General features: G+C 45.9%; 1 protein-coding gene and 1 long non-coding RNA gene across 4 annotated transcripts in view; one reads left to right on the top strand and one right to left on the bottom strand.

Annotated features, from left to right (window-relative positions):
• The window catches only part of RAB11FIP4 (RAB11 family interacting protein 4), a 118,288-nt gene that overhangs the window by 58,355 nt on the left and 40,585 nt on the right, over positions 1 to 19,348 (top strand). The window contains exon 1 of one of the 3 annotated variants that reach the window (XM_080561201.1): positions 16,789 to 16,927. The exons of the other annotated variants lie outside the window; for them this stretch is intronic. The gene's annotated coding sequence lies outside the window, so the exon portion shown is untranslated. Of the gene's footprint in view, positions 1 to 16,788; positions 16,928 to 19,348 lie in introns of those variants that run through there. 3 annotated transcript variants of the gene reach the window in all.
• LOC308180111 lies at positions 643 to 16,731 on the bottom strand. The gene is made up of 2 exons (XR_013940753.1): positions 16,639 to 16,731; positions 643 to 16,190 (listed from the first exon to the last, which is right to left on the bottom strand). It is a non-coding gene; the product is annotated as an uncharacterized lncRNA (long non-coding RNA).

Genomic DNA, 19,348 nt, shown 5'->3' with positions numbered 1-19,348 from the left:
CTTCTTTGAGTATTTTGTTGTTCTGGGGCCCAGGTCGGGTTTTGTACAACCTTCAGGAGCTTTGCCATTTGAAAGCCCATCACGTTTCTCTTTGACAGAACCTCTATTTAACAGACATTTTCTCTCATGTATTTTTTTTTTTCTGTCTGAGGTGTTATCTTCAAGCTTTTCATCTGCTGATTTTCTGACTGAGCACAGTTTTGGGGGTGGTTTTTCTGGAATTGTCAGTTGCCATGGCAAAATGTTCCTCCCATCCTTGTTTCTCCGTGGATGAACCAAGTTAGGCAGCGGATCAGTCTTTGGGTAGAGGCTGTGAAATTACGGAAAGCTAAAACTTGCTCCCTTTCTGTCGAGGAAGTCGCATCCCTATTGATTTAATCCTTCAGGTAAGTATGACTTTGTGGTTTAGCCCTTTTTACCTGTTGTTTGTTGTAATGCAAATCCATCCACTTTAACTTGTGTGTCTTGACTACGGCATTATGAACAGTATAAGCAGAAGAAGTATTATTACAGCACTCACTGTGTCCTGTTCTCTTGTTACAGAAATAAAGCTGCTCGGTCAGAGGGTGTTGAAGCAGTCCTGACTCTGATATATTTCTTTTGGGAATACCAAAGTATCTGTAATAAAAGTAGCCAAGTAAGACGCAGTGCATATGGGATTCTGTGGGTTTCTTGGCACTTGTGTGACGGGATGAAGTTATCTTTGCCCTCCAGTTCATAAACCTGAAACTAGCTCTTTCTTTCTTTCTTTGTATTTATTTCCTCCTCTGCCTCACCTCTTTTCTCTTTGCTGTTCAGGCAGAATTGTGCTGTGTTTATAGAAGATAAGGGAACACAGAGTGTTCTTTGAGTATATTCAGTGAAAAGGTTGTGAAACTGAAATATAAAACCTTCTTTGGAGTAAAAAGTATGGGCTTAAGTATTTTTTGTTGTGGTTGTTTTGTTTTTAACTGGGAGAAAGGTCTGTGTAGGCCTGTAAAAGCTGGTTGATAAAGCCACATTCCAGGTGGTTTTGAAACTGGGGAGAAAGTCTGCCACAAAGAGGTGGTCAGGCTAAACAAAGCCACTGAAACCCCTCCTTGCACAAGCAAACTAAAAGCATTTCCCTGCATCCTTTTTGCTCTTTAGTCTCTCTGATCAGACTGAGAGCAACGCGTTTTGTTGGAGGAACCTTCTCTTGTTTGTCAAAACAAAAGTGCTTCGTATACTGCCAGGGTTTTCCCACCTACATAAAAAAAAAAACAATCCTCCTTAGGAGATCTTACAGGAATTTCTGCCATACAGCTGCTGCTAGACTGCCTGCAGTTATTTAGGGCTCAAATGCTTGATTTCAGTAGCTTCAGGAAGTGCCACCAGAATTACTCATGCAGGTAATGAAATTGCCCAGTGCTTTTCCTTTCCCGCTTCCTTCTCGCATTTCACCCCCAGCCCTTGAAATGTCCCAAATCCCCCCCAAAGCTGTGTGGGCTCTGGCCTCCCCAGTTCGGTGCCTCCCACCTGCAGGTTTATTGAGCAGTTTGTTAGTTCCATTTACCCTTAAAATTATACCATTGTACTCAGCTGGGCTCACAGAGCTAAAAATTAGATCTTGATTATCTTGTCTATTTTTAGAAGCTGGAGAAGGATCAAAATGCACTATTTTACATGCTACAGTGGAGCATTTATGCGATTGGGTAGAGGCACGCTTCCCCAGCACCGCCACACATCAGGGCCGTGATAAGCAATTTGTAACCCGACAGGAAGGAAAAGTAGGCCAGCCTACAAGAGAGTATCTAGGAACTGCTCCTGCGGGATTTGTGCTACGCTGCCTCCAGCAGCTGAAATAACAGCATGAAATTGCGATTAAAAATTAAAGAGATGTGGGCTACTTGACCTTCTTTTAATCAGGGACGCGGAGGCCGTGGCTGGAGTAAGGATGCCAAAGAAACGCAGCTTCTGTCCAGAAGTTTCATGCCAAGAAGAGGCTGCTGAAACTCAGCAGGAACTGGGCGCAACAGCGCTGATTTATTTCTGGTCAACGCAGTCCCCAAGGGATTTCCAGGCTGCACGAGGTGCTGGTGCCCTCAGGACGCTGCCACATAGCTTTCAGAAGGGGAGTGCAGCAGGGCTTGCTCCGAGAGTTACAGTCTGAACGGACGAGAAACAGGAAATAAATCATCAACTGTTACATCTTCTAAGTTTACAGAAATCCAGGCAAGATCAATTAGGCCCCTGAGAGGTGTTGCTAATTAGGAGTTTTGCACTTTGGCACACCTTTTTACCCAGGCTGTTATTGCAATTACCCAGCTGACTTGGGTATCAGCTGGAGCATAGGCTGTCAGATAGGCAGCTTGTTTGGGTGGATGTGTACACTGGGTCCCGGCTTGTTTTGGTACGTGGCATTGTGATAAGCTGCTAGCAGGGTTAAGTTGGAATAATAATGTAGCCATGGCAATGTTGATGCAGAGTGGATGCAAATGCTGATGAGTGTTTTGGGCTAACAGTGTGAATCTGGCAGCCTGCTCTCAAATTAACATGACTGGGAAGGCATGAAGTAGATACAGTGTGGTTTAAAAAGAAAAAAAAAAAAAGGCATATTGAAAAGGGTGATTCCGTGGAGTTTTTCCCAGCTTGTGCAGATAGGAGTATGATAACAAACAATTCAACTTCCAAAAGATAGCTAACCCATGACAGGATTTCTGCTGAAGTAAATGTGGAATTTTTTATTTTATTTACAATTTCCAAGTGAGAGGATGCAGAAAAAGTAGTACGTAAACAATTTAGTCCTACCCCCTGAAAGCCTGTTCTGCATCTTTCACTGCATGTAGGCTCCCAGAACAAAACTACCCTTAGGTAGTTTCAGCCCAATTACATAAATGTGATATAGTTCTGTTGTAGAGCTGTGTCCAACCATTTTTATAGAATAGGGCAATAACACATACGTAAACTTTCTTGCCCATGGTAGAAGTGTATTTATCACACTACATATAAAACCTAACCCCATTTAAACAGGCAGAACTTTTTAACTGATACATACTGAATATGCTGCCACCTTCTCTTAGCTGCAGAGAGGATGTGTTGGGCTTGTTGTGGTCACAGGCGGAGCTACAGCCAGAGCCTCAAGTGTTCTTCTGTATCCCCTGCAAGAAGTTTCCTATATCAGGATCTGTTCCGTATTTCTTACTGGCATGTGCGTGTTAAAAGAATTGTTGCTGTTTGCTGCTCCCATCAGTTTTTAATTACTGTGCCCTTGAATGCTAACATCACTGAGGAAGATTGGTCGGGTTAACTGGGGCATGTCTTCTATCGTGAGATGGACCATATGGTTATGATGCCCTAAGGCATGGTTGTGGAAGATGGGAACCTGCCCAGAAAAAGGGGGGTGTTAGGAGCCATTAAGAACTGTTGGTCATATTCTTAGATGGTGAAAATCAACTTAAGAGTAAGAAAGAAATGAGGATATGTTCCTGGTGGGTTTTCTTTTCCCACTCTGTAAGCTCTTAAGACTGTTAGAGTAGGAACTTTTTCTGTTCCTTATAACTCTTACAGCTTCATCTCCTCCAGGGTCCTCTTTTGTTTTTTAAATTTCAGAATTAAAATTGCTTGTCATATTTCAATCTCTGAAAGGGGGTTCTGCCATAAAACTCTTTTAGACTATTTTGTCTCTTGGGATCTTCGTCCCACTGGCTTCTTGTTGAACTCCTCAGAATATTTCATAGACCAGTTACATCCTTTTTTTCTCTCTAGGCATTTCTGATGCTATTTGGCCTGCAGGCTCAAAATGATTGCAGTGTGCTCGACCGAAATTTTCCTCAGTGCATTGTACAGGAGAGCTCACATCATGAGTGAGCGCAGAACTAATGTCCTACTTTCCCTTTGCCCGTTCATAGTGCAGAACAGTGCCTGAGCACAGCGTGGGCAAACCCCAGCTCTGCACGCTGAGGAGACTGGTGTGCAGAAACAGCTTATTTAACAGGTATTTATAGGAGTGCAGGAAAGAAGGAAGGAAAAAGAGAGGAGGAAGTGAATTCTTACAAATCAGAGGAAAGTAAATCTAAGGCCAAGAAAAAGGTATGATAGAAAAGGTTCCTGAAAAGGAGATTAAAGGTTAGCGAATAAAATGAAAAACAACTGGGAGAAGTCTGGGCTGTAATTAGGATGGTTTCTCTTGTTCACTTGCTGCTTATGGAAAATTGATATTTTGCAAATGTTTAACTTTGTCTAGTACCAGTTATCCCAAAGGCTCCCATGCACCATCCAACCTCTAGGCCAAATAAGTCTTTATCGTGGTTAAATTTCCATCGCTGAACTTGGAAGAGGAATTTCAGGGTTTGGTATGACAAATATGAAGCCAGTGGCTGAAGTGAAAAATAAATGTGTTCCTTTGTTTTTGTTTGAATCTGTTCATGGTAACAAAATAGAAACCAAGATGATCAGTTTATCAGCAGCAACCCAGAACCTTCTGTTTTCTTGTCTCTAGACCATGTCCATCAAAGTTCTGGAACCACATATTTTCTACCTGCATGCAGTGACTTTGCTTTTGCTTGTTTATCTCTGGGGGCATGGAGCGTGTCCTGAAGAAAAGCCACTGAGAACCTTGTTGGTGTTCTCCCTCCCTTTCTAGCAGGATACCTGCTATACATGTGTACTGCAAAAATGTGGGGCTCTAGACTAGTAATCAATGTCACCTACATCAGCATGGGATTTGGGCTTTAAGAGTCTGTGACTTAAACCAACAGTGTTTGCAATTCTGGGCTTTTTTTTTTTTTTAATGAACTAGCACAGATGTTTCCAAAGAAAGATTTATAAGTTGATTTTAACCCTGTGGAAGAGTGAGGAAGGAGATGTAAATAATGAATGAAGTCAGTATTTCACCGCATCTCTGAGATCTGATATGAGTAATGCATGGTATTTTGTGAGACTAGCAGATAAATGTTGCCTTTCATAAATATTTGTTTACCTCTGAACTCTTGAGCACAAAGATGAACAACCATTCCTTTATGAATCACTCTTTACGGGGTTTATCTAACTTCAGGAACTGCCACAAATTTCTCATCTGGGAAGCTGTCAGTAAGTGAAAGAGTAAATTGCTAGCTTTATACTTATACGGTATTTTGAAACTTGACATAAAACCTTTCTGTTTGTCTCATTACAAAGCCAACAGTGAGATATTACTGGGAAATTACCAAAGGGTGTCTTGTGTAGTGAACTCAGTTTTCACCTGTTGTCTAATACATTTCCTTGCCTGTAAAGAAACTGTGAGTAAGATTTCTCAGATTACTGCACCAAAGCAAAACTTTGCTATCAGGAGACATCCTGTGTCGTTTTGTGGTACTCAAATCAAAGCGGAAAGTTTGTATTCAGATACCACAGCACATGCCCTGCCAAGCGTGACCAATGCCCTGCTAGTCTACAAAGAAAAGCTTCAGCAGTGAAATGGTCTGATAACACTGACTCATGCTTCGTGAAGCAAAATTCTAGGGCTGGGGAAAGTCCTCGGTCACTTTCTTTACAACTATTAAAGATGACTGGTTTTTCCCCGTGAACAAAATTGTCAGATGTTTCCTGACTTAGAGCCAGGGCATTGCTCACTGTGCTGCTGAGTGACATGCTTTTCTTCTAGCTTGTAGGTAATCTTTTTAGATCAAAAACCTTTACAGAAAGAAACTTGATTGTATAGTGCCTGTCATATGGGACACTCTCTCTGCTTCTCCCCTGCAAGAACAGGACCACTTAACCTTAGAAGGAAGAGGTGTGAAAGGAAAGAAACCAGCACTCTTCTTAGCATATCAATACTTAAATACCAAACGTTCATATTTAGTTGGACTTAGATACTTGCATTCTGCATAAACTCGTGCTTTTATGTGCAGTGTCTTCTTTCTTATGAAGGAATCTGATATTCGAGGGAGGATGGACTCTCCTGAATCAGCTCCCAGGAGCTCAGACTGTCTAAGGGTGTGCTCCCCTGTCTGCTCTGGGCTGGTCTGTGTTAGCACAGCTTCCACAGGTCTGCTCGGGGAGGCATACCGTTCTTTCCTCAGCTCTGGTAGGCTGGGGCTGCCTTCACACTCATGCCACTTCCACAAGAGCCCGTAGTAACAAGAACCACATGGACCACACGCGTTTCTGTTTCCTATGGTAATTCACCATCTGTAGCTGCTTCTTAGATGACGTGGGGTCCCAGAGCTTCCCCCCTGCTGACAACTCGCTGCCTCACAGGAGCTCTTTTCTGATGGCATCTAAACACTTCCGTATTGAATGTGATTAATAAGAAGGGAGAGGTGAGTGCCAAGGGCATGGATCAGCATGTAAGAGCACTTCAGTATTTTAATTTGACCAGATTATGAAAACAGAATTTGAAAGGTAACTGGAGGCAGTCAACTCTCTTCTGCAGTGGCAGGGGGAAGCTGTGTCGCATCCAGCACAGAGGGGCCCTCCCATGACCCGTTCTCTGCAGGACACGGGGCACTGCAGGCCCACAGCCGGGCTAGCCCTGCAGCCATTGGGCGCCTTGCTGAAGTATAAAATATAGGCCTGTGAATTCGCTTCATACAGCTTGCTGTGTTTTGGTTTGTTGAGGCAAAATAAAGCATTTCTGTTGAAGAAAAAAAAAAAGTTATGTGGCCACAGCATGGCCCCCTACTCTGAGCTGGGGCGTATGTGGGGGCCAGGCCTAAGGGCTGGAGCAGCGTGGCACCAGGGCCTCTGCGGGGGCACCTCGCAGCAGGCCCAGCTGTCTGGGCACCCTTACCTAGCACAGACAGGGCAGGCAGGAACAGCGTACGCTGCTGCCAGTGCTCAGCCCTCAGCACTCTGGGTTGGTGCTGTAAGGGCTTGTCAGAGCGCTGGAAGAAACAGGAACTGGAGTGAGGGCAGAGTCCTTCCCCAGTTCTGTGCAGAACTGTGAGACATGGGTTTAGAAGCTAGATGTCCGTGGCTGATGTCTTACTAAAGCCAGCGGAGAGCTCCTGGCAGTGTACTGCAAGGTGTGGGTTTGCTCCTGTCTGTGCACGGTGCTTACAAGCAGGTAAGCAGAGCAGCAATCTATGGCACTGTGGTATCAGTGCTTTCACAGGACACTGGGCCAATATTCCCCGAGTATAGGCAGCTTTGTTCCTTCAGCTGTTTTAAATCTCCCACTTCTTTTCATGTTGCAAACTGCTGGGACTGGAGTAGTGGCTGTGCCCTACAGAAGAGGTCCTGCCTGGGGCAGTGGCAATTCCACCCCTTCGCATGGGTGTTTTCTGTCCACAGTGCTTGTCTGCTGCTGGCGGAAAATATTCTTTTGCTTCCTTTCCTCCTAATACTGTATATTCAGAAGTGTCTGGGCGGTACCAGAGCCATTGACAATAATGCTGATTACTTCACATCAGTATTTAATTAGGATGAAAGACAGGGGATGAGCAATGGGAGATTTTACACTTGGAAAAGAGATTGATTTACAGAACAATCAGCCTGTGGGCTCAGGCAGGCTTTGCTTTAAAAAAGCGAGAAAAGTATTCTTGTCACTTTTTGGTTGATCTAAATCAAGGAGCTTGTGCAAAAATCTTCTTCCCTGCCTATGATTGCAGAGACCTAACAATGGGGCAAAAATTGATCCTCTGTTAAATTTTGAGCAGTGCCTTGAGGAAGGAGGTGGGGAGCCTCGACGTCTGTACTGAAAGGCCTTTCCTGGGCTGCGCCCTGTCAGTCACAGAGGACTGCCCCTGCTGTAGCAACGCTTTTCTGCTCTTTGACAGTGTAGAACTGCCTGGGAATTAAAACAGGTTATTTGAAAGGCGTCTGTGAGATGTAAGTACATGCTGCGTTCCCTCATTGCTTGTACAGATGTGGAATCACCCACGTGCAGTAGGAAGTCTGTCATGGCACCTTGGGAAGGCCTCAGTAGCAATACTGTCCTCACAGCTTCGCCCGCACTCCTCAGCTTCATTGCACAGTTGCACGTTTCTCCTATAGCCGTGAGTTTTCCCTGCAGCTTTCTGACAAAAGTTATGCAAAGTGAAGACGTCACCTTGCCTTTTCCAGCAGCTCCGCACCCGCTGTTCCCTGCTCGGGGCCCAGCACCAGCCGGTCTCACCTCATCCTGCCCGGCAGCTGCCAGGCTGCCAACAGCCCGTGTGTGGCGGCTGGCCCCCGGCACCTGAGCTGAGATGGCTTCCAGATCTTCCTCGCAGTTCAGCTGAACTGGAGGTTATGTTTTCCCTGGTATGTCTGTGCTTGTCAAGGAGGCTTCTCAATGATTGTCCTTACACTCTCATCCGTGAAGGGACTCTGAGAGAAATGAAATGCTGTTTTCTGTGGCTCTCTGAGCCTGCCACATCACTTGTTGGTCAGGAGTCCCCGTAGGGAGCTCTGGGTTCAGCTCAGCAATAGCTGAGGATAAAACTATTAGTTCTGGCTATTTGGATGGCAAGCTGGCTGGCAGAGCGTGCTCCCCTGCCTCTGAGTGCCAGCGGTGCCAAGCAGAACAGCCCCCTCCTCTTGTTCCTGCTGCCCAGCCCCTGGGAGCTGTCTGAGTATTAACACGTTGTGTCCCACAGCCTGCGAACAGCGGGCACATTCCTCAGTGAACAATTCCAAAAGGCTTTGATGGCTAAATACTTGTCCTCCTGCCTGGCTTTTAAGAAATGAAGTGAAACTTAATGGGAGTTCTGCGAAGTTTGATAGCCCTTCCACTCCGCTGCCATCATTCATGGTGGGCGTCCAAGCTTCCAGCCTAATGGGCATTTGTAAGAAGGCATCAACTCAGAAAAAGTGTCAACAGCACCACAGGTCAGACCAGGACATATTATTATGCACCTTTGAAAACATAGCCAGGCTTCACATCTCAGCCCAGCATGCAGCAATCATTAGTCACCCTGCATAATCCTCTTGACCTATTTCTTTTTTTTTCCTTTCAGAGTGGTCACATTTGAAAATACTGTCTAGAGCCAGTTGGGCTCACACAAAATCGTTAATTGGGAGCTGTCTAGCTGAGGGGTAACACAGGGGCAAAGTTCACTACAGCGTGCTCAGCACCCAGGCTGCAATGCTGAGTCTTCCAAGGGAGGTGGCGGCTGGGAGGCCTCGTGTCACCAGCATGCACAGGGACTTCACTCCTGTCCCTTTCAATGGTGTCGGGCACCTGAGCGCTTGGGTTCATCTGGAATTGAGGGGTTGACCGGATCTGGCCCAGCAGAAGGGTATGAATGTGAAGCTCTAATGGTATTTACATGCAGGAGGAGGAAAACACTGACTGGAATAACGGGGTGGCCAGCGAGGGACCACCTGCACACCTCCGTCCTGGAGAGCTGGGCCAGCATGGCATTTGTCACCGGGTGATTTTTAAAGGGGCTGCCACCCTGATGCTTTTCCCCTTAAGGCTGGTGCAGGAGACACACAAAGCGGCATCATTGACAGCTCTATGCACTGAGGATCGTTCAGTTTCCATCATCTTACAGGAGGTCTCACTTGTCCTGGCGGGGCAGGTACAGGGTGGCCATACACACATGGCAAGATGTGGAAATGAGCTGCAGGCTTGGTACAGAGGCTTGTTACTTCTGAGACATTTATTCTGCACACCATATATCTGTTAAATTCCTGGAGGAGGCAGCCACAGATATGTAGATGAAAGAATTAGCATAAAAACTATCTACAATACTTATTCCATTATTATACTATCAAAGTACTTCACAGACTCTAATGAATTCATCTCATAGCTTCTCTGGGAGCTAGGAAATTGTTATTCAGCCCAAGTTTGCAGAAGATAAATTGAGCTATCCACTGATAAGGCCCAGGTCAGAGGTGGCAGAATCGGGCTTGTCTGCAGAAGAGCTAGGTGACTGTGTACCACTGGGGTCATCGGAGATGCCTGTCACCGAGTGGGGACCTGTGCCCTTGTCTCACCCAGTGCCTTGTCTGCTGGCACAGCTTCTATATCTGAGCACGTATAAAACTCAGCAGTACTTTGTGCACGTAGGTGGAATTTGTTACTAAATTTCATGCACTGATCATTTTCCAGAATGCTTTTTCTTGTTCCCCTGTTCTGCAGAGCCTGCCTGGGTGAAAGGAAGAGTGCAAAGCAGGGCTGCCCTGCCTCGACCGGGGAAAGATCAAAGCTCTGATGCTAATGGTGCTGAAGGCAAATTAATTTCTTGCTCACCTGTGCTAGTTTATGAAGCTACCAGCCTAGCAAGATTTGTAGGTGTCAAATCTACTTCTAGTTTATAAAAGCAGCCAAGGGGACCATTATAGGTTTGCTGCACCCTTGTACAAACAGGCGTTCAACTAATTAGGTCAGGCTGTGTTCTGTTAGAAGGAGCTGTGTTGTAAATCTCGCCTCTCCCTACCATGTCAGCCTTCCTGCCTTTTACTGGAGTTTCAGGGGCCCTCAGAGGTACCTGTGCTGTTATCTTCCAGTCCCTGTAGGCATCTATAAAATTTTGCAAGGCTTGATTTGGTCTGACAAAGTGTGGCATTTACATTGCAATACGCAGGCAGCCAGAAGTTGCTTGTCTCCCACTGTAAGGTCGCGGTCAAAAGTGGTTTGGTATATTTGAGGGATGGTGCAGGTAGGATCCTGTTTGGTTCTTGCTGTTTGTGAAGCTGTTTCCTTGTCTGTTTTTGACCTGTCATCACAGGACTGGACTGTGTCAGTCTGCCGTGCATATTTCTAGTCTCATTAGACCCCTGGGTACTGAGTACTGCTGTCTGTGCTCTTTTGCTGTTCCTTTCTGTAGGGATTTAGGGCAGAAGGGCTTTATGCTGCTGTCATCATCTTGTAAGGAGCAAAGAAGAAATGCAGTGTATTCCCTAGATGCCAGGATAATCGTATCTTGACAGAATACTAATTAATCATCTCGTAATCAGGTAATTATTTCCCATGTAGCTGTCTAATTACCATTTAGTAGCCTAGACTTCAGCCTGCAAATAGCTAATATTTTCAAGTGAGGGTTTCAAGGAGAGGAACACAGTGGGCCACAACTCTTGGTGTAACTCCTCTGTCTTTCTTGAATTACTCCTGGGATCAATTTGGTCTGCCAGTTCTTTTAGTCTACTGAAGCACACAGCAGCCCTAATAATTGCTGTGTTGGCAACAGGCAAAGAGTACAACCAACTCCATTGCTCAGTGTAATGGACTTAGCTGCTTTACTACAGCTGTTAACATGCTCATAAGTACACCCATATGTTGGCTCCCTAGGAGCTCTTACTAACCTAGCAGATTATAAGCTAACAAGCTTGAGTCACACTTTTGGAATCAATATACAAAATGCTCTTAAAAGGCAAGGTTATGTATTACAGCATGCTGAGTCTCTCCATGGTAGAGGAGAGATTTACTTGTAAACCAGGTAAGACTGCACAGATAAAAATTACAATCTTTGGTCAAAGGTTTCTTAACATTCATACCTTGAGTGTGTTTTCACCTCTCCCTCTAGCTAATTTACTCCTATTTTAATTAGGTTTCCCAATGTCTGTGGTGTATGTGTGCATTGCATGTATGTATGAGTCCCATTCTCATGCCTCAAAAAATTTAGAGTTGTTAGAAAATGTTAACCACATTTGGAAGAGAGGCAAGAACCTCAACAATATTAAACTTTTATGGTTCTTAACAATAGGCTTTTGTATGGGTATAGTTAAAGCAAGACAAGCCTTAATTTATGTGATTTTACCAGTGTAAAAATGATTTAATACAGTGACACTATTCCCATATGTGAAAGAAGTCACTGTAGACTGATACGAGGCGCTTTCCTGCTCGTGGAGCTGCCTCTTGTGCTGGTAATGTTATGTGGTTATGTGTGATTTGGGTTGCTGTTAACCATGTCCCACAACGTCTGTGTCAAAGTTGTAAAACTAATCCTGAAGATATCAGAGTCCAGCTCAAAAGGACACGTACACCTACCATGATGCTGGCCATGGACACGCTGATGGGTTATTTAACATCTCCCTTTTATAAAGCTGGGAGCACTGCGTGACCCTAACAAAGAGGTAACTTCATGTCTCGGTGTCAGGTTTACCCCAGACGAATTGCAGCAATTTTCTCATGCTTTACAGCGCTCTGTTGTACCCAGCTGCCTCTGTATGCGTTCGCTGCATGTGTGTGCCTTCAGCTTCGCTATCTGTTCATGTGTCCAGACCATCAGACCTTTGCCCAACCAGCCTCACAATGGCTTTGCAAACACTCTGAGGACCTGGAGTGTGTTTGTTTTTCCTTGGTTTGTTTTCTTTCCGCTACCTATCTTCGTGGCGATAAAGACTGCTGCTATTGACCTCAGAAGTGCTGCGATGGGCTTCGCTGTGCACAGAAGGGATGAGGTGCTGAGCCCTGCTCTCAGCAGCCGACCTCGTGGCGCTTCTCGCCAGAGGAGCCAGGGGAGGGGAGGCCACGTAAATTGCAGGGACTCTCCAAGAATTAAGTGCTGAAAGAAAAGCAGCTAAAAATAGTCTCTCAGGCTAAATGTGAATCATCTGGAGAGGAATCAGCAGTAAGTTCTGCATGAAAACTGTGGAAGGAGGAAGCCATGTTTTCGGAAGCAGTCCTGCAGGCTGGCAGCAAATGAAGTCTGCCTATGGAAAACTGCCACCTCCGACAGGCGCTGCTGGGGAGGCTTCATGTCCTTCCCTCTATCTGCCTTCTCCAGTTTTGGCTGGGACTCAAGTCAATCTCATTCTTACTGGTGCAGTTTTCAGTTAGGTCTCTCTCAGGATGTTTTTTTTTCCCCAGATTTTGGTCATGTTTCGAGAGCTGGAGCTCCAGAAAGTGGAATCGGGCTTTGTAAGAAGAGCTAGTCCACATGATTTCCCTCTTCCTCCCCGTGGTCCAGACAGTTCTCAGGTTCCAGAAACATGGCAAGATAATGAAACCTTTTACAAAACAGTGTTTTTCCTTTGCACCCCTTTTCCCAATGCAAATGCTTAACCCCTCTGTCTTCCCCCTGCCATTCATTCTCTTCCCTCTTTGCCAGCTCTAATCTGCTGCTGGGGGTTACCAGAGCTATTTCCAATGCAACGTGTTTAATCCGAAACTGAAAAGTCTTTGTGAGCTGAGGCTGCAGTGTCATGCAGTGAATATCTTAGATTCAGAAGGGGATCAAGGTGGCTTCTTGGTTACCAGTAGTTAACACAATCCATTGTGTTTTATTTAATTGCCTTTTATATGTGTCTTTGTATCTCCTGCTAGGGAGAAGTGAGATCTGGAAGTGAGATAGCTTATAAATAGCTGTCGTTTTGCTGCAGCACCGAGGGAAACTTCAGCTGTAGCGCATCTATAGTCCTTTCTGACAGGCATTGAGGAGGCAGACTGAAGCCTTTCTGCCATACAATGCTGGGCTACAAAAGCAGCATTAGGCCAGCAGCCCCTGCTAGGCGGGAGTAGCTGAGCGCAGATGCATCCCGAGGCAGCGGGAGCACCGCTGACTTCGCGCAGCAGCGTGCATCATGCGAAGTAACGGGAGGAGCTCAGTCCTGCTGCTGGGCCGGAGCAGTGTGCAGGTACTGCCCCGGCACACGGCCAGGGCAGAAAGCCCAGCCCTTCGGTCCCCATCCCACGTCGCTTCTGTCCAGCTGCAGCAGCTTGGCATCATTTGTCTCTTTCCTTTCTTGGGATGGCATTTCTCGCTGAGACGTTGGACGGAGTGCCAACTCCAATGGCAGGCCACATTTCAGCAAAGCTGTTTTCTGTCAGAGTTGAAATGACCCGAAATTACAGGTTTTGACAGCATTTTGGCTTAGGCAGAAGGGAATTATGCCTAAATTTCTGAGCATCTCATTTTGACATCTTTCTGTGGAGTGTTTTGGTTTCATTTTTACTGGGTTTTTAACAAATTTGTTTAATTGTATAAACATTTAGTAATATTAATAACACTTAATCGTATAAACATTTTAAGAAACTGACCCCAATTAAAAAAAAAAATGGTGAGAATTTTCACATTTTCTTTTAATTCTTTTTAGGGTATCTGGATTTATCTTCCATAATTCCTGTTTTCAGCCTGAGGCTGGTGAAAGACAGGGCAGCTATCCAGTAAAGCAATCTAGGAATATAGCAGGAACTATATTTCATCAGAATTTTTTCTTTTCCATTCAGAAGAAGAATGGCTAATGCGTGGTGCTTTTCCACTAGCTGTTAATAATGCATTTAGTTTATCCTGACGTGTTTAGAAGAATGCGACAAGAGCCCCAAGACATATTCTAACAAAGAAACATATCACTTGGCATTTTTACAGCGAACTAAGGCTTTTCTGGGTTACACATGTCAAAGCTAAGAAGTGGGTGTAACTTCCATTACCCACCAGAGAGGAAGCAGAAGGAAACAGTCTGATAAAATCGTAGTGTTTCGTTAGGCAAACTTTCCCATGTAAGGCTAAAATATTGCAGCCTGCTGAACTTCTTCCAGCCTTCAGGCCTGTTTTTTAAAAAACTTCAAGTGTGAACAGATAAGGAGTTAATTTACCTTCTCAGATTTAGACCTTTTGAAAGATGCATGGAAATTGTGAGTGCAAGAGATACATTTTTAATCATGCTGGGCTTATTTAATTGTAATCTTTGTCTGTCTCTGCTGTGGAGCATGGAGCCCTTCCCGCTCCTGGTTTGCACTGCGCAGCCCAGGCACATCCTAACTCTGCAGGAGAGCTGGCTTCATCTCTTGCTCTGCAGCCCCTGGATCTCAGGAGAAGGACCCTGAGCTGCAGCAGGCTCCATCGCTGCTCCTGGGCTGTGCTGCAGAGATGCTCCTGCGCCAGCCTCGCTGCAGAGCTGGGCAGCCCCGTCCTCTGTGCTGAGCCTGCAGGAGCAGCGATGCGTCCTAAGAGCACGACCTGTCTCAGGTGTCTCACTCCCAGGTGCACTGATGACTAGTGTTCTTAACGCTCTCTTTTTGGGAGAGCTGTTCATGCTTAATCTCTTTTGGGCTGGATGATGAAGCTGGGTCAAGGCTGCCTGCTCCAGGACTCATCAGCACTACAAAAGCAGAGCTGGGAACAGACAGAAGAGTTTATTCTTCTCCTTACAAATGTGTCTCTGGGAGTATAAAGAAGAGCAAAAACCAATATGCAAAGCCACGGTTATCTTTCCTTGCTACTTCCTTGACCTTATTGCCTCCTTTTGCTTCCCACCTTCCTTTACACCACTCTTGTTTGAAATCAGGAACTGAGGCCCTGCTGGGAAGATATATTTAACTGATTTACTTTAGCCACATTACACATGATGCACACATGGTTTGGTATGAGGAGTTCATTTTAAATTACTTACAGGCACATAATGGTAACTCTGGGAGGAAAGAAGGAGATTAAAGTGTATCCTTGCTGAAAACTCTAATCTTTGAAATGTTTGACCTTTCCCCCTTTGAGCAGTCCTCATAAACAAAATTAAAGGTCCATAAATTTCCATTGTTGCAGAGATCTGAATCTTAGAAGTACCAGAGCTAAAATAAACAGGGTTCAGTTATTCTTCATGTAATGTCATTTGGGCCAGCTCTAGATAAAATAGTTGCAAAAATGACTGTGCCAAGGCACAGTCTGATATGCCCCTATCATGCCTAAATTTAGACATCTTACGGGATTCAATGTGATTTTGTTTCAGTTTGACGATAAACTTCAGCTATGTTATGATTAACTAATAGAAAATGGCAGGAAATGTTTTTTTTCTGTCTCGTTAAAGACTGAAAGATGTTGAAAAACATTGCCTACCCTAACTCAAGAGAAGAATTCATTCTCAGAAGTGTTTGTGATCCTTAGGAAAAAAAATAAATAATTTGTCAAATCAGTCAAAATGCCAATGTTAAAACACTTTGATCTGACTTCCATAATATAAGCATTTTTATTACAATCAATTTACCTGTAGATACAAAAATTAATGTTGAATGAGAAAGCTGGATTGTATTCAAGATCAGCTGTTACATAGGAACAGTGGAGAAGGGGATCTTTAAATGCCTGCTCATTTATTCTGGTTTTGCCCAGGCTTCCATGATCTCGTGAATCTTTTCCATCTTACAGCCACTAAGATAAAGAATACCCTTTGCCACAATCAACATTTTCTGAATGGAACAACAAATTCAAAGGGGTAGGAGCCTAAATGAGTGCTATTTTACTGGTTTGGGAGGTAGCAGAGAGGTAGTATTTTTCTAGAGAGGAAGTTTGACTTCTGCTGGGCTTCAGACTTTCTGCTGTGCTGTCTTCCTTTCTTCTGGCTATTTCTTGCTCTCTGCAGCTTTGTACATCTCTTGTTTTGGACTGCAAGATCTGTGGGATAGATAGAGCCCGTGAATGTGTATGTCGTCTGGCACTGTGCGACCTGACTGTCTAGAATCTGTTGCCGTAACGCAAAAGATTATTCACATGCATTACTGCAGCCGCAGATTTTATGAATTCCCTGTTTCCAGGAATTGTGCGGCTGCAGGTCGTGAGATTTTGGTATAGCAGAGCCTTATAGTTGTACAGAAATATCTGGTTCCACTGAAGAGTTTGGCATCAAACCTGAAGGCAAACCTCAGTCCTGAAACCTCAGTCCTGCCATCGTTTCTGTGATCTCTTCTGAGCAGCTAAAAGCGGGAGAGGGTGAGGCAGAAAATAATTTTGTTTCAAAATAAGTCTAAAGTAAATAGCTAGTTCCAATTCCAGATAGAAATTGCTTTGTTAAATTAGCAATATTTCGGACTGGTGGAAGCACTGCATGGAAGTTCAGCATTACCTGGATCGAAGGCAGCGATGCTGCTCCCGGCTGTGTGCTGCCCGCGGCTGCGCTGGATGCTCCTGCTGAGAGGAGGATTTGATTAGGAATGCCTTAGCCAGGGCAGATCTGGAGGCTTTGGAATCTGCCCCAGGTTTCTTGGCAACGACACACAGTTGAGAGCCCTCACCAGCACAGACACAGAGCGTGTCCCAGGTCTGCCTTCACATCCCACTTGGGAGAAACTTAGCTGCTACGGGGCAGACTCAGACCCTGGAGTTTCCTGTAGTGACTTCCACAGCCGTTCTCAGTAAGTAGAACTTTTAATTAAGAAACGATGAATGTTTTTCCCCCAGAAGTTGTCTTTTGTTAAGTGTGTTGTAGATAAGGGAGGTAAATCAAGCTAAAAGACAGAGTTAAAATATACACAAGTCTGCTTTCAGTTAGTATGAACCTGCCCCAATGAGCCATTAACTGAGTGGTGTGAGACTGCAGGAGACGAGTCTTAGAAAACCAGGCAGAGTGGGAAAGCAGAGCCTGACCCTTCTCCCTTTGTCAGCTTTTTCTTTTCAGGAGGGAGCTAGTTGTATTGTGTGCGCCGGCTACCTACAGCAAAGCTGTCTGCACGAGAGGGAAGCTGGGACAGGCTCCCTGGCATCTTGCATGCCTTTTGGGGACTCTGCGCATCCCTTCTTGCGCTGCTGATGCAACAGGGGAGCCTGGCACTGCAGCGGGCAGCAAGCTGTTTCTGTTCCTTTTGCACTGAAATCGTGGTAAAGCGGTGTCGTTTTGAAGATGAGAGTTTTTAGCTGGGCCAGGCTTTATTTCCTGACATTTCTTATTGATGTCTGATTTCTGATGCAGAACTAGAACGTGCAGTGGCTCTTGTTCCTTCTGAACTTCTCCGCTTTCTGAAGTATTTGTGCTTGCTTTTAATGGAGCAAAAAGTGAGTGCAGAAATACCGGCCCTGCAGAGGTTACCGTAACCCAGTGGAAAGGTCGCTATTGTGACTGTACTTGTGATTTAGTCACCTAACTTGTTCTGACCTCAGGGAAAAAGCTGATCTTCCTGCGCACCACAGCTGCCGCTGTTGAAGAGGGCTCACAGCCTTCTCTTGCGGCATGCGTCGTGCCTGCGTGGGTGGGCGCGTGGGCAGGCACGGCTGCTCCGAGCACCCTCTTCCAGTGCCTCTGAGTCACACAGCACTCGCTGCAGGTATGCCTGCGCTCCTGCTTTGAACAGCCGAGACGTGCACAGCCTGTGGCTCATGCCGTGAAGAAGCATGCTCGTAGGAAGTGAGCTAGCCGAGGCACTCGCAAGCACAGCGGAGGGCTGGGCTGGCTGCGCTCCCTGCAGGAGCTGACGGCGGTCCTCTAAAGAAGGGCCGGGGCAGTGCCGTGGCTTCCTCATCTGCAGTTCTTTCACAGCTCGGTTGCCTAAAACTACCCACTCGGAAGGCAGCTTGCAGCACTGCAGAGAGCCTGTGCGGCTTCCGTGCGGGGAATGAGTCATGAGCTGCCTGAATGAAGCTGAGCGTACCCGCGAGGGCAGGGCCGCACCGTGCCACCCATCCTGAGACAGCAGCGCTCCTCGGCAGCCCCTTTTGTGGGAGATTAGTCACAGAATACAGGGAATGAAGTATTCAGCCCTGCTCCTCTGGGAATATTGAGCGCTGTAGTGGGAGGAAGAGAAGTCGGGACTCGATTTATTGGTGCCGTTTGATTGAGCAATCATACCCGTGCTTTTAGTGGAGAGGAATGTGAGATTAAAGAAACTTGGTTCAAAGGCTCCGCACATCTGTGGTAACAGCTGACGGCTGGGCCAGATCCTTGCAGTTTTGGTTCCTTGTTTGAATGACCGTGTTTTTCGGGGGCTGCCGTACTTGAGTGGCAGCCCCTGAGGCTGCTGCACCTCAGCTCTCCTGCTGTCCCCAAAGGCGAACAGCAGGAAGCCGGCTGCGGCTCAGCCTGTAACCCTGCTGGCTGAAAAGCGATGAGGATATGGCCAGCCCAGCTCTTCTCCACTCCCAGTATCCGCTGGGAGATACCAGACCCAAATCTCACCATTTAAATTGCTGAAGTCAGTGGTGCTGGGCCAGTATATCCTAGCTAAGAGCCTGGCCTGTCATTTTTACAGAACATGTAAAAATGGGCAAGTGAGAGGTGTTTTTTAATCCTTTGTGTAGAGGGTGCTTCATGTGGAGCATGGGGAGCTCCCTTTGCATGGCGTGGTATTGATTCGGTGCTTTGGGTTTCCAGGGCCTCCTGCCTCGGGCAGACAGGGTGCCCGAGCACCCCATGGCGATGTCCATGCGGCTGTTCCCGATGACTCTCTCTGCCTCCCGTGTTGAGCTTGAGAATATCACGCTGCTGGTTCGGTGTGGCTGGGCCTGCTGGCACAGGGACCGCAGGGACTCGTCCCCCACATAGCCCAGGCACAGGAGCCACACTCCACCAGCTGCCTCCGAACTGCTTCGGCGTGAGCGATGGTGAATCCTTCTGGGGAAGGTGCAGATTAAGTCGCATCCTTATCCTGTCTTGCCACAAGTCGCTGCAATACTTGTTTCCTCCAAGGCTGCTTAGGGATTCCTAACCCATTTTTCCCCCTTAAAGTTTTATATTATTGTGTATATTATTTATATTATTGTGTATAAATATTAGTGACAGAAACCGGTGCGGCTATGCCTCATTCACTGCAGATCTCCACAAGCTGATGGTGCCTGCCCATTTA

Source organism: Anser brachyrhynchus (genome assembly GCF_964034855.1).
Source record: "Anser brachyrhynchus genome assembly, chromosome: 18".
NCBI classification, from domain to species: Eukaryota; Metazoa; Chordata; class Aves; order Anseriformes; family Anatidae; genus Anser; species Anser brachyrhynchus.
This window is presented reverse-complemented; position numbering and strand designations above follow the sequence as displayed.